This window comes from Olea europaea, chromosome 13 (assembly GCF_002742605.1).
Source record: "Olea europaea var. sylvestris chromosome 13, O_europaea_v1, whole genome shotgun sequence".
Taxonomy (NCBI): domain Eukaryota; kingdom Viridiplantae; phylum Streptophyta; class Magnoliopsida; order Lamiales; family Oleaceae; genus Olea; species Olea europaea.
Window position 1 is genome coordinate 26,762,092 of NC_036249.1, and position 12,283 is coordinate 26,774,374.

The window sequence follows — 12,283 nt, forward strand, 5'->3', positions numbered from 1 at the left end:
CGACGCAGTTAACATTCGAAATTATGCTAAATTTAACAAACTTACATTGAGCATCATGCTCATTTTTTAGCTCAAGAGGGATAGTAATGCTAAATGTACATTAATTTCCTTACATCAATTTTTGACGTCCTCTTTATTTTTAAAAAATAAAAATTTTAAAATTTGTGGACAGGAAAAGTTTTTTTTTTAATGAACTGTCCAATAATGTGTTATCAGGTGGTACAAGATATACAATGATGTACGTATGACATGATTCTAGAAAGGAATGTAGGTCAAATCAAATTGTGGTCGTACCGCTAAGATCTAATTGTGAGCATTCTCAAAGGTGTTGGATTTGAATTTCTAGGACATCGTCATTGCCATTCATTCTCAAAAGTCTGGTATCTCATTCGAAAAGCTTCGTGACAAATTAACCAACTATGAATTGTTTGTATAAAAGAGAGACAAGGAGAGTCTATCCATCATTGTCAATTCAGTCAACGAAACCCTCATAGGCTGACCCATCATAGGCTGACCCAAGACGACTACCCCAACTACGACTTCAACATTAGACACCAACCAGAACCTGCAATTTAAACAACAATTGCAATTTGAAGTGTCTTGCCCCTAATGGACTGGAAAATATTGCAAAAATTGCTAGCCTCATTCGAGTCAAACACATACATGAAAGCCCATTGAATCTCAAAGGATCTTACCAAAAAGAGCCAACTACGGTGGTATGTGTGCGCTAATGGTCAGCTGTCACTCAACTATATACTTAACAAACTAAAACTTCTCCAAACATCACAACTATGTAGATAGTGTCAAGCTAAAATCGACACCACCCCTTGTGTAATTAGCTCTGGTAAAGAGGAGTTAATAGTCCCAATAATCACTAAACATATGCATATATTTTCGACTACTCACAGAAATTTTAGAGGTAGAGTTTTGGCTACTAAACTTATCAAAATATTGGATGTTATTCATTGGTATCCATTTCACAACTGTAAAGGAATTGATGATATGGAAGACGGAATGCACAGGTGGCGCCCAAACACCATTATGCAAATTGCCACATAAGAAAGACGTCTTTGATTACTCACTATAATTTGGAAAATATTTTTGATTGCTCATTATACTTTTAAAGTCGTTTTTTATTGCTCATTGTACATTAAGATGATTGAAGTTTGGCCATTAAACTTGTAAAATTGATGTCGACATGTTATGAAAATTTACAAATGTTGATCCAAGTATCATTTGCATACAATAAAATTTAATTTTGTAACATGTTATAAGGGATGTTTCAAGACATTTTATAATATAGATGATTGATTTTCAAGATCTAAACATCTAGATGCTTGGCTTTGCTAAGCCATTTTTGATAACCCTGTGCCTTGTACGTGTTGAAGTTAACTTGGACGATTTACATTTGTTAGATAAATACTGATCAACATTTGCAGCTACTAATTAAAAACAAAACGATGAAGAGGGATAAAATAAATGGCAAGAAAAAATTGACGATTATGATAATTAATTTTAAAATATGTACGACATTCACCAAAAAAATTCATACAAGTAAATCAACATGTATTACTTGCAGCCAATATTTCTATGCAGCCAACAACATGCACCAAAAATCATCCAAGAACATCCACCATAAGCATGTGCATTAATGAAAATATTTGCAGCTTCTAATTATATATATATTTTAAAAAAAGTCCACCATAATTATGTCATCTATCAAAAACGGACCTTGCTGTTTGTATAGGGAGGGTTTGACACCCTCCCTGACAGAACAGACTCATAGGGGGAGGAGGGAGCAATTTTTTATCATTTTTTTTTCACTCGGGTCCCACGCGAATGTGAGAATCTGTCAAGAAGGTGGTAAACTATTTTTCTGTACAAATGATATTTTCCATCAAAAACACATGGAGCAGACACTTCCAGTTCACCAAAATTCTGTCATCAATAAAAAAAGCCCTCCCTTTTGTTTACCCACCATTTAGAAGCTTCGATTTGAGGACCATCCAGAGTTGGCCATAAAGAAGATTTGCTCGTCGGATTAAGTTAGTTTTCATAGCAAGTCAAGTAAGTCTCAACTGAATAGCACCAACTGAATAGCACCCGTTCACACACAAAAAAAAAATAAAAATTATTGTATGCAAGTAATACTTGGAACAGCATTCTTAAATTTTCAGGACATACCAACAATAGTTTTACAAGTTTAATAGCCAAAACTGGACCACTTTAAAATATAGTGAGCAATCAAAGACTTTTTAAAAGTATAGTGAACAATTAAAGACTTTTTTCAAAGTATAGTAAGCTACCAAAGAAGCTTTTCTTACGTGGTATTTTGCATCTTGTTGTTCGGGCGCCACATGTACATTTCGTCTGTCATGTTATCAATTTCATTAAAATTGTAAAACAAGTGTCATGCCATAAGTAATGTCCAACATTTCAATAAGTTTAGAGGTCAAAACTCGACATCTGAAACTCTAATAAGCAATCGAAGATACAATCACGAGTTTAGTTATTATTAGGACAATTAACTTGGTAAAGAGATGTGAAATATAAAGAAAAGGAAAATCATCACTAGTAAAGAGAGAACAATACCAGTATAATCACCAAGGCCTTTTCAGGCAACAGTATCATAAAGAACTGGATTGGCTTCTAATCTTTCTGTGAATTTCTCGAGAATTTCCTTCAAGAGAACCATGAGTTAATCATTCTCTGCTTCGGAGTCTCTTTTTTCGCTCTCCATCTCAATAAATTCTTCATCAAAGAGAATCACTGTTTCATCTACTTTTGAAGGTGGTAAGCCCAAATCCTTCCCACTTTTCTCCAAAAAAAAAAAAAAATGACTTAAAATTTTTAAAATTCATGATTTTCACATATAAATTTAAATGATCAAGAATCATAACTTGATCCATGGCAATAATTGAAATATTTAAATTTGCAAAAGAGAAATTAGTAAAACCAAAAAAACTACTCTATCTTTTTACCTCTTTGTAATTAAATGTATGTATTTGATGGGTTTTATTCACGCTTATAGGCAGAGAGGCCGTTTTCTCATGGGCCTTAAAACTACCAACTTTCATTAAAGTGGATAGTTATGAAACTGTCATTTCTTAATGAGCCAATAGAATTTTAACATATAAAATCACTTTAATTAATTACTTAATAATATTACGTTGGCCACATTAATTGGTCTTACATTCTCCCACTTGGGCCATGTAATATTGCATCATCATGTAGCCTGTAAAATAATGGGCATATGATAAGCTAAAATTCTTCATACATTGGTCACTTAATAAATCATTTTTAAGTAAAGACTAATAAGAGTCATGACAATTTTACACCATCATTTTGCATAGTTCCTTCCATGTACTACAATATTAGTCCTCACCTAACATGACACGTAATGATTAGTGCAATAATTGAATGACAATAATGTCTTCGAAAAGACTATTCCTGTCAGAATTCATATAATCCATTCATTTATATATACCAACTATTATGATAGGAATAATATTTTTTTGTCAAAAACAATACATAAACGAGTTCAATGTGTCAATTACATAAATTCTATAATGTCAATGATCATTTTCAATAATGCCAATTATTTCAACATGTTCATTAAATATCTTTGGTGACAATCATTTCGTTAGTGGATCTGCAATAATAAAATTGGTGCTAATATGTTCGATTGACACATTTTGTTTTTGAAATTCTTCTTTAATAGTAAAGTACTACAATTTTATGTGTTTAACACCTTTAGAGTACTTGTCGTTTTTTGAAAAGAAGACGCTGCAAAATTGTCACCATAAAGTTCCAGTGACTTGACAATGTTATTGACAATATTATTGACAATTTCATGCCCTGAAATAAAGTTCCACAACCAGTTTCCTTGAAATGTGACCTCGAAGTAAGCCACAAACTAACTTTTATAGTGGATGCAGCAATGACGAGCTGCTTTACACTTTTCCATGATATAGACCCTCTAGCCAAGAGTAATAGATAGCCAAATGTGGACTTTCTAGTATCAACACATCCAACAAAGTCTGAATATGAATACCTAATGACCTTCAAGTTATCAGATCTCTTATAAGTGAGTATCTGGTCTTTCGTTCCTTGCAAGTATCTTAACACTTTCTTCACAGATTTCCAATGATCAAGTCCTAGGTTACTTTGATACCTACCTAGCAGCCTGACAGTAAAATTGATATCTAGCCTGGTGCAAGTCTGAGCATACATTATGCTCGCAATAAGAGATGAATAAGGAATAGCTACCATTTGTTTGCATTCCAATTCATTTTTAGGATATTGCATGAGACTAAATTTGTCTCCTTTCTATATTAGAATGACACTTGATGAAAATTTGTCCATCTTAAATCCTCTAAAACTTTATTGACTATGCTTTCGGAGATTGCCCTAACAATCCTTGTGACATGTCTTGGAATATTTCAATTCCAATCAAATAGGTTGCCTATTCCATATCTTATATTTCAAAATTTTTAGAAAGAAACTTCTTGTCTCATGTAATATATTAAGATCATTAAAAGCTAACAAGATGTCATCAACATACGGAACCAGAAATATAAACTTACTTCCATTGACCTTTAGATATATACATCGATCAACGATATTTTCCTTAAATCCAACGTAAGTAATGTTATCGCTGAACTTAATATACCATTGACGGGAAGCCTGTTTAAGTCCATATATTGATTCTTTAACTTATACACCATATGTTAATCTTCGTCAACTAAAAAACCTTCAGGCTGTTCTATATAAACTTCTTCATTCAAATTTCCATTTTGAAAGGCAGTTTTCACATCCATTAGATGTAGCTCTAAGTCATAATAAACTACTAAAGCCATTATAGTTCCAAGTGAGTCTTTCTTGAAGACTGTCGAAAATGTCTCCTTATAATAATGTCGTCTTTCTAAGTAAAAACTGTGGCAATAGGTTTAGCTATATAACGTTCAATATAACTGTTAGAGTCATGATTGGTCTTAAATACCCATTTGCACCCAACTCTTTTACACGATTCATGTAATTCAATTAGATCCCAGACTTCATTATGCTCCATAAGTTTCAACTTATTTTTTATAGCATCTAACCATTTACTAGAATTTGCACTCTTAATGGCCTATGAAAACAGAACTGGATCGTTGTCAACAATTTTCAAGTTAAATTCAGACTCTTGCATGTGAAGAACATAATAATCAAAAATAGTAGTTTTCTTTGTGACCTTCTTAATGCTACTTCTTGTTGTTCATTTAGTGAAGGTTCATTAGTAGCAGTTTCATTGTGATGTTTGATCATTTATTTGTTGTTTTGGCAAATTATCATGCCGTCCAACAATTTGAAGAACTATAACATTAAAAGAAGTTGAGGGTACAAAAACTTGAACTCTAACTTCTTGTATTATCACATTTCATAGTTCTAGACTCTCACTAACTTTCCCACTGATGGAGTTGTATCATGGAGGAGTACCAAGTAAACCTTGACTATTAATTCCACTATAGAATCCGAGTTCATCTTCAATTTTGAGGCCACTCCACGTGGTGTATGGATCAAGAGTTTTATATCTAGTCTTAGAATTATGGATTCTAATTTTGGGCTACTAAGAATTTATTGCGACAATTTAACTACTGTCTTTATGACTAAGAACAATAAGAGTGGAAGTCAGATTAAATATATCGGCATTAAGTATTTAGTCATAAGGGAATGCATTAAAGAAAAGAAAGTATTCATTGACCATGATAGTACCGACTTGATGTTCACTGATCATTTGTTGAAAGCCATGCCACCATTGAAATTGAAGGATTATGTAGAGAAAATGGGACTTGGTTCCACTATGTAATGCTATATACAATTATTGTATGAAACTCTTATTTATAGCGATGTTTTCTCACATTCATGTGCAACTTAATTTATTTGAGAAAATACATCCATGTAGGACCAAGAATAAGATATAGGGTTTTTATTAAGTATTTTTATCACATAGAGAATAATTCTTGACAAACTAAATACATCATAGTACATGGAACATAATACTCGTTGCTAAAGAACTCATCTCCATGATTCAAGTGTTTGTTTCCTAAGAAAGACAATTGATTGTATTAAGTTGAATGTATGGACCAAGTGGGAGAATGTAACAAACCAACTTCTTCAAGGATTCAATTAATGGTCTAACATCCATGGCTTCAATTTCAACATTTATGGAATATAAATTTGGCATTCATGGAATTTTATTTTCACCATTAATTAGAGGGTAACTAATGGTATCATGCAACATGATACGAAGATTATTGACGATGTTGTTGGAATCTCCTTTGACAATTGAGATTGTGCCTTCGGCTCAGTGGATCCATTTATAGGAACTGAGAAAACAGAAGAAAAAGAAGTGAATTAAGAGGATTAGGGATTAATTTTAAAATTAATGAAAATTTATAGCATTTTATACTTTGTAATTGTTTTTCTCATGATCTATCACAAAAGTGGATTATATTTAGGGTATGTATGTAGTCTAATATTCCCATAAAGAAACTACCACCTCTCAATGGGCAAATTGGATTTTAGCAAACATAAAACTACATTCATTATTTACTAATAATATTACGCGGATCATAATTAATTGGTCTTGCATCTTCCCACTTAGTCCATATAATATTGCTTCATTATGTGTTCTATAACATAATGCGCATATCATAAGCTAAAATTATCATAAATTGTATATATTCTTAAGTAAAGAATAATAAAAGTCATAGCAGTTTTATACCATCATTTCAACATAGTTTCTTCCATGTACATTGATATTAGTCTCATTTAATATGATGCGCAATGAGAAGTTCGATAATTGAATTCAAATAAAGTCTTCGAAAAAATTATTTCTATCAGCATTCACATAATTTATTCATGTACATGAACCAACAATTAAGACAGTAATATTATTTTTTTGTCCAATACATAAACATCATAAATTACATAATGTCAATGATCATTTCCAATAATGCCCATTTATTTTGATATGTTTATTAAATTTCTCTAGTGGAAATATTTTCGTTAATAGATCTTTAATCATAAGATTGGAGCTAATATATTCGATTGACACTTTTTAATTTTGAGCTTCTTCTTTAACGACAAAATACTTCATTCTATGTGTTTAGCACCTTTAGAGTACTTGTCATTTTCTGAAAGAAGGCTGTCGTAGAATTGTTACAATGAAGTTTTAGTAGCTTGTCAATACTATCAACAATTCCAATCCTTGAAATAAAGTTCGGTGTTACTTTGATACCTGCCCAGCATTCCAATAGCAAAATTGATGTCTGGTCTAGTGTGAGTCTGACCATACATTAAGTTCGCAACAAGATATGCATAAGAAATAGCTATCATTTGTGTGCCTTCCTAATCGTTTATAGGACATTTCATGAAACTAAATTTGTCTCCTTTTTGAATTGGACCGACACTTGCTTAATATTTTTTCATTTTAAATCTCTCTAGAACTTTATTGATAAATACTTTCTGAGACAACAATAACAATCCTTATGACCTATCTTGGAGTATTTCAATTCCAATAATTTAAGTTGCCTTTTTCTATATCTTTCATTTCAAAATTTTTATAAAGAAAATATTAGTCTTATATAATAGACTAGAATCATTAGTAGCTAATAAGATGTCATCAAAATACAGAATCAAGAATATAAACTTGCTCCCACTAAACTTTACATTTATACATCGATCAACGATATTTTTCTTAAATTCGAATGAAGTAATGGTATCGTTGAACTTAAATACCATTAACATAAAGCATGTTTAAGTCCGTATATTGATTTCTTTAAATAACACACCATATGTTCCTTTCCTTCAACAAAAAAACTTTCTGGTTGATCTATATATACTTTTTTATCTAAATTTTCATTTAGAAAGACTATTTTCACATTCATTTGATATAACTCTAGATCATAATGAGCTAAAGTCATTATAATTTTAAGTGAGTTCTTCTTGAAGACTAGTGAAAAGGTCTCCTTACAATAAATGCCATCTTTTTTAGTGAAATTTTTGACAAGTCTAACTTTATATCGTTCGATATTACCATTGGAAATACACTTGATCTTAAAGACCCATTTACTCCCAACTCTTTTTACGATTTAGATAATTTGACGAGATCCCAAACTTCAAGTTCCATAGATTTTAATTCACCTCTCATAGCATCTAACCACTTATCAGAATTAGCATTCTCAATGGCTTGTGAAAATGAAACTGGATCATCATCAACAATTTTCAAGTCAAATTCAAACTCTTACAGGTAAATCACATAATCATCAGAAATAGTAGGTCTACGTTGTCTTTGTGACCTTATTAATGCTATTTTTTGTGGTTCATTTAGTGTAAGTTTATTAGTAACAACTTCATTGTAAGGTGTTCGATCATTTATTGTTCTCGCAAATTGTCATATTGTTCAACATTTTGAGGAATAACATTAGAAGAAATTGAGGGTAGAGAAATTTGAACTCTAATTTCTTGTATTTTTCCATTTCGTAGTTCTAAACTCTCACTAACATCGTTGTTCTCAATTAACCTAACATTTTCAATTTCAACCATTATAGTAATATGGTTAGGACAACAAAATCTGTACCTTTTTGCATTTTTTGGAGAACCAATGAAAAATCTAATGATTGTTCTTGAGTTCAATTTTTTTCATGTAGATTATAAATTCTTGTTTTTGCCAGGCAACCCTAAACATTTAGGTGTTTTAGACTGAAGTTTATTCCAATGTATAGTTCAAAAGGAATCTTTGGGACTGCCTTATTAAGAACTCTATTTTGCATTTTTAGAAGTCTTTAATGCATACATTCACAAATGAAATGGGTAAAGAAGATTTGCTTAACATACACCTAATCGTTTTGTTGCAGTGTGCCTGATATAGTGTATTGAGAATATATGCCATGTCTTTCAAGAAATTTATCAAATTGACCAAAATGTTGTCTAGGTTCATCATATATTCTGTCTAATTATCTCTTCATTGATAAAGATCTCTAAAGTATTTACATCTTGAGACTTTTCATGCAGCAAATAAACATAACCATAACGTAAAAAATCGTTAATAAATGTGATAAAATGCTTTTTTCTACCGAAAGATGAAATATCAAAAGGCCCTCATATATCGATGAGTATTATCTTAAGAAGCTGCTTGCTTTTTGTGGCACCTTTTTTAGTGTATTTGATTTATTTACCCTTAATACAATTCACATAGGTTCCAAGATCAATGAAATCCAATTCAGAAAAAGATTTCAATCTTTACTAATCTTTCTATCATTTCATTGGATATATGACCCTAACATTCATGCCACAAATTAGTAGATCATTCATTCAATAAACCACGTTTAGTACCAAAATTATGATGCAAGGTTAAGAGTCTCAGCGGAGAAGTTTTCGAGCTTTAGTTTATATGCCCTTACAAAGAATAGCAAAATCGGTAAAATGATTTTGTTTAACCAAACTTAAACATCCATTCCACTATTAGAGAAATATCCAGCAGAGCCAAATCTCAATAAGGAAACTACATTGCAAAAGATAGAAGATGCATAACGAGTTTGAAATAAATCTAAATGATATTTAGTATCTAAAATCAAACGGTACGTTCCTATAGCTTCAATTGGAACTTTAACTCGATTGACCTTGAGAACAAACTTTATATTAGGATTTATGGTCTGGATTGAAAGGGATCTCCATATTACATTGGTAACATGAGTGGTGCATCTAGAATCAATCCACCAAGTATTATAAGGAATTTCTGTCAAGTTAAATTTGAAACATATATAAGCAATAATCTTACCTCTGCTTTCGAACAATACTTATGTTTCAGGTAATCTCTTTTTACGGTGTCAAGGTTTGCGACATAAATGACATGTATTTTTCTTGTTTTCCTTATTATAGATTTGGATAGAAGGCTCATTTATTTTTAGTGATCTTTGCTTAATTCCCTTTTCAAACCTTTTTTTATATTTCTTTCCAGCTCCTTGATGATTTACGAGATGAACAGAATGCGTTTCTTGATTTTTTAGCTTTGTCTCCTTTTGCACGACATATTGTGTTATTCACTCCTATTCCATTTATCATTTAAGGTATTAGTTCATTTGGAATGGACAATACTCAAGAGGTAAGGATTTGATGATAAACTGTGTAACGCCCCGACCCGCAAAGATCGAAATATCGCTAGATTAATTGTACTTTTAGCCGTAAACTTAATAAATAGCTAAACTTTTAGCGGAAGTATAAAGATTTAATTTAAGAAATTTTATTTATTTAGAACAATAAATGACAACATATCTCATTACAAAAGAAACTAATTTCCAATGTCTTCAGGGTGACATCCATGCATAAATACATTATTTACGTGAAATTTCTAGGCAAAAGATTTAAAAAATAAAATAAAATAAATGTTGTTGTTTGACTTCCCTTTTTTTTTTTTGCGCAGTAAGTTTTAAAGTAAACTCGTTTACATAGTAATTTAAGTCGAAATTTTATGAAACTTTAAGAGAAAGTAGGGAACTTCTCATAATATAACATATCCAAAATTCAGCTTTCATTGGCGACATATGAGATGTTAAAAATATTTTCCAAAATCCCGCTAAAAGCCTAAAACTAAAAACAAGGCTATTTTCTTTTCTATCTCGTATAGTAAGTGACAAAGTAAATTCGTTCGCATAGCTATTGACCTTGAAATTTCATGAAATTTTATTTTAAGGTAGGAAACTCCTTACAATATGTCATATCCAAAAATTGGCTTCTGTAGGCAATATATGTATTAAAATATTTTTCAAAACCCTACAACGACTCGATTTGGGAGGTAACCCAGCGCAGCATACTTAAGATGACATATAAAATTCTATAGATATTGGATTGACATGATTTTAAGTTTATACAGTAGCTAATCCACGAGACTATTAAATATCACTAGTTTTGTCCAGAAATCCCAAGTAACGATTGAGTTACTAATTTTTAAGATCGAGGGCAGAAGCTGGAATTTTCAGAAAGCAGCAACACTCCGTTTACTTAAAGTGACATAAAATTTTACCGGTATCGGATTGACATGATTCCAAGTTCATTTAGTAGCTAACTTATGAGGCTATCAAACACTACTAGCATTGTTCAAAAATTCGAAGTAAAAAATTAGTTACGAATTTCTAAACTCTGAGCAGAAACTGAAATTTTTAAGAAAACAGCAACATTAAATAGTTAACACTTTTTTTTTGTAAACGGTGTTTCGAAAGTAAATTCTAGATCTCACACACACACACACACACACACACACACACACACATATATATATATATATATATTTATTTATTTATTTATTTAAACATAACTTATTCATAAGGAAATGTTTGTAAAAATAGTTTCACATACGATGTCCATAGTAAACTAATTAAAAGAAAACACAAATATTTCATAATCAATTTAAAGACGTTAATTCACCGGCTTTTCCGTGACATATTGCATCTTCAACCACCATCATCCGCGCCCCAACAAAAACAAATCATCCTGTAAGAAGGGATTTAAACCATGAGTTTGAAACTCAATAGATATCATTGGTATATATCGTAATCAAATTAGAAAATTCGAATCATAGATTCATACAGTCGCACGTAGTTGGATTTCTGGCAAAATTTGATATCTATAGCATTTTTATAACACATAGAGTCGGAGAACGATCATTCAAACTATAGTTGTACTGAAGCACCGTACCTGAAGGTACCATTTCATTCAAATCTTTAACGAAAAATCATAATTTGAAAACGAAAATAACACTTGTACATCTACCTACCTTCGTTTGACGCTTTTGAATTGATGAAGTTGGACGTAAATATTGTTTCCTGAATGCGACCAATGCGCTTTTCTCTCTTTTAATAAAAATCTGCCTCAATTTTTCTTTCTCTTGGAACGTTTTTGGTTCAAAGTGCATGTGTTTCAATGTAATATTACATATATATTTATATATTGGAAAGTATATTAAACAAATTGGAATTGATAAAAGGGGTGGACGGTTGCCTTCTCAAAAGGAATTTGATTGGTTTCATTCCAAGTTTTCAAATATATGGAAACTATACAATCCAAATTTCCAAGAGTATTGAAACTATGAAAACGTGTGTGTGTATTTGGAAAAATTAAATGATTTGTTTATCTACCAATAATGAAATATATTCCTAGGTATAATATATTGTCCTTGGTCTATACAACTTATTAAACTGGCAAAATAAATGAACACCACAGATTCCCAATTAAAACTTAATAG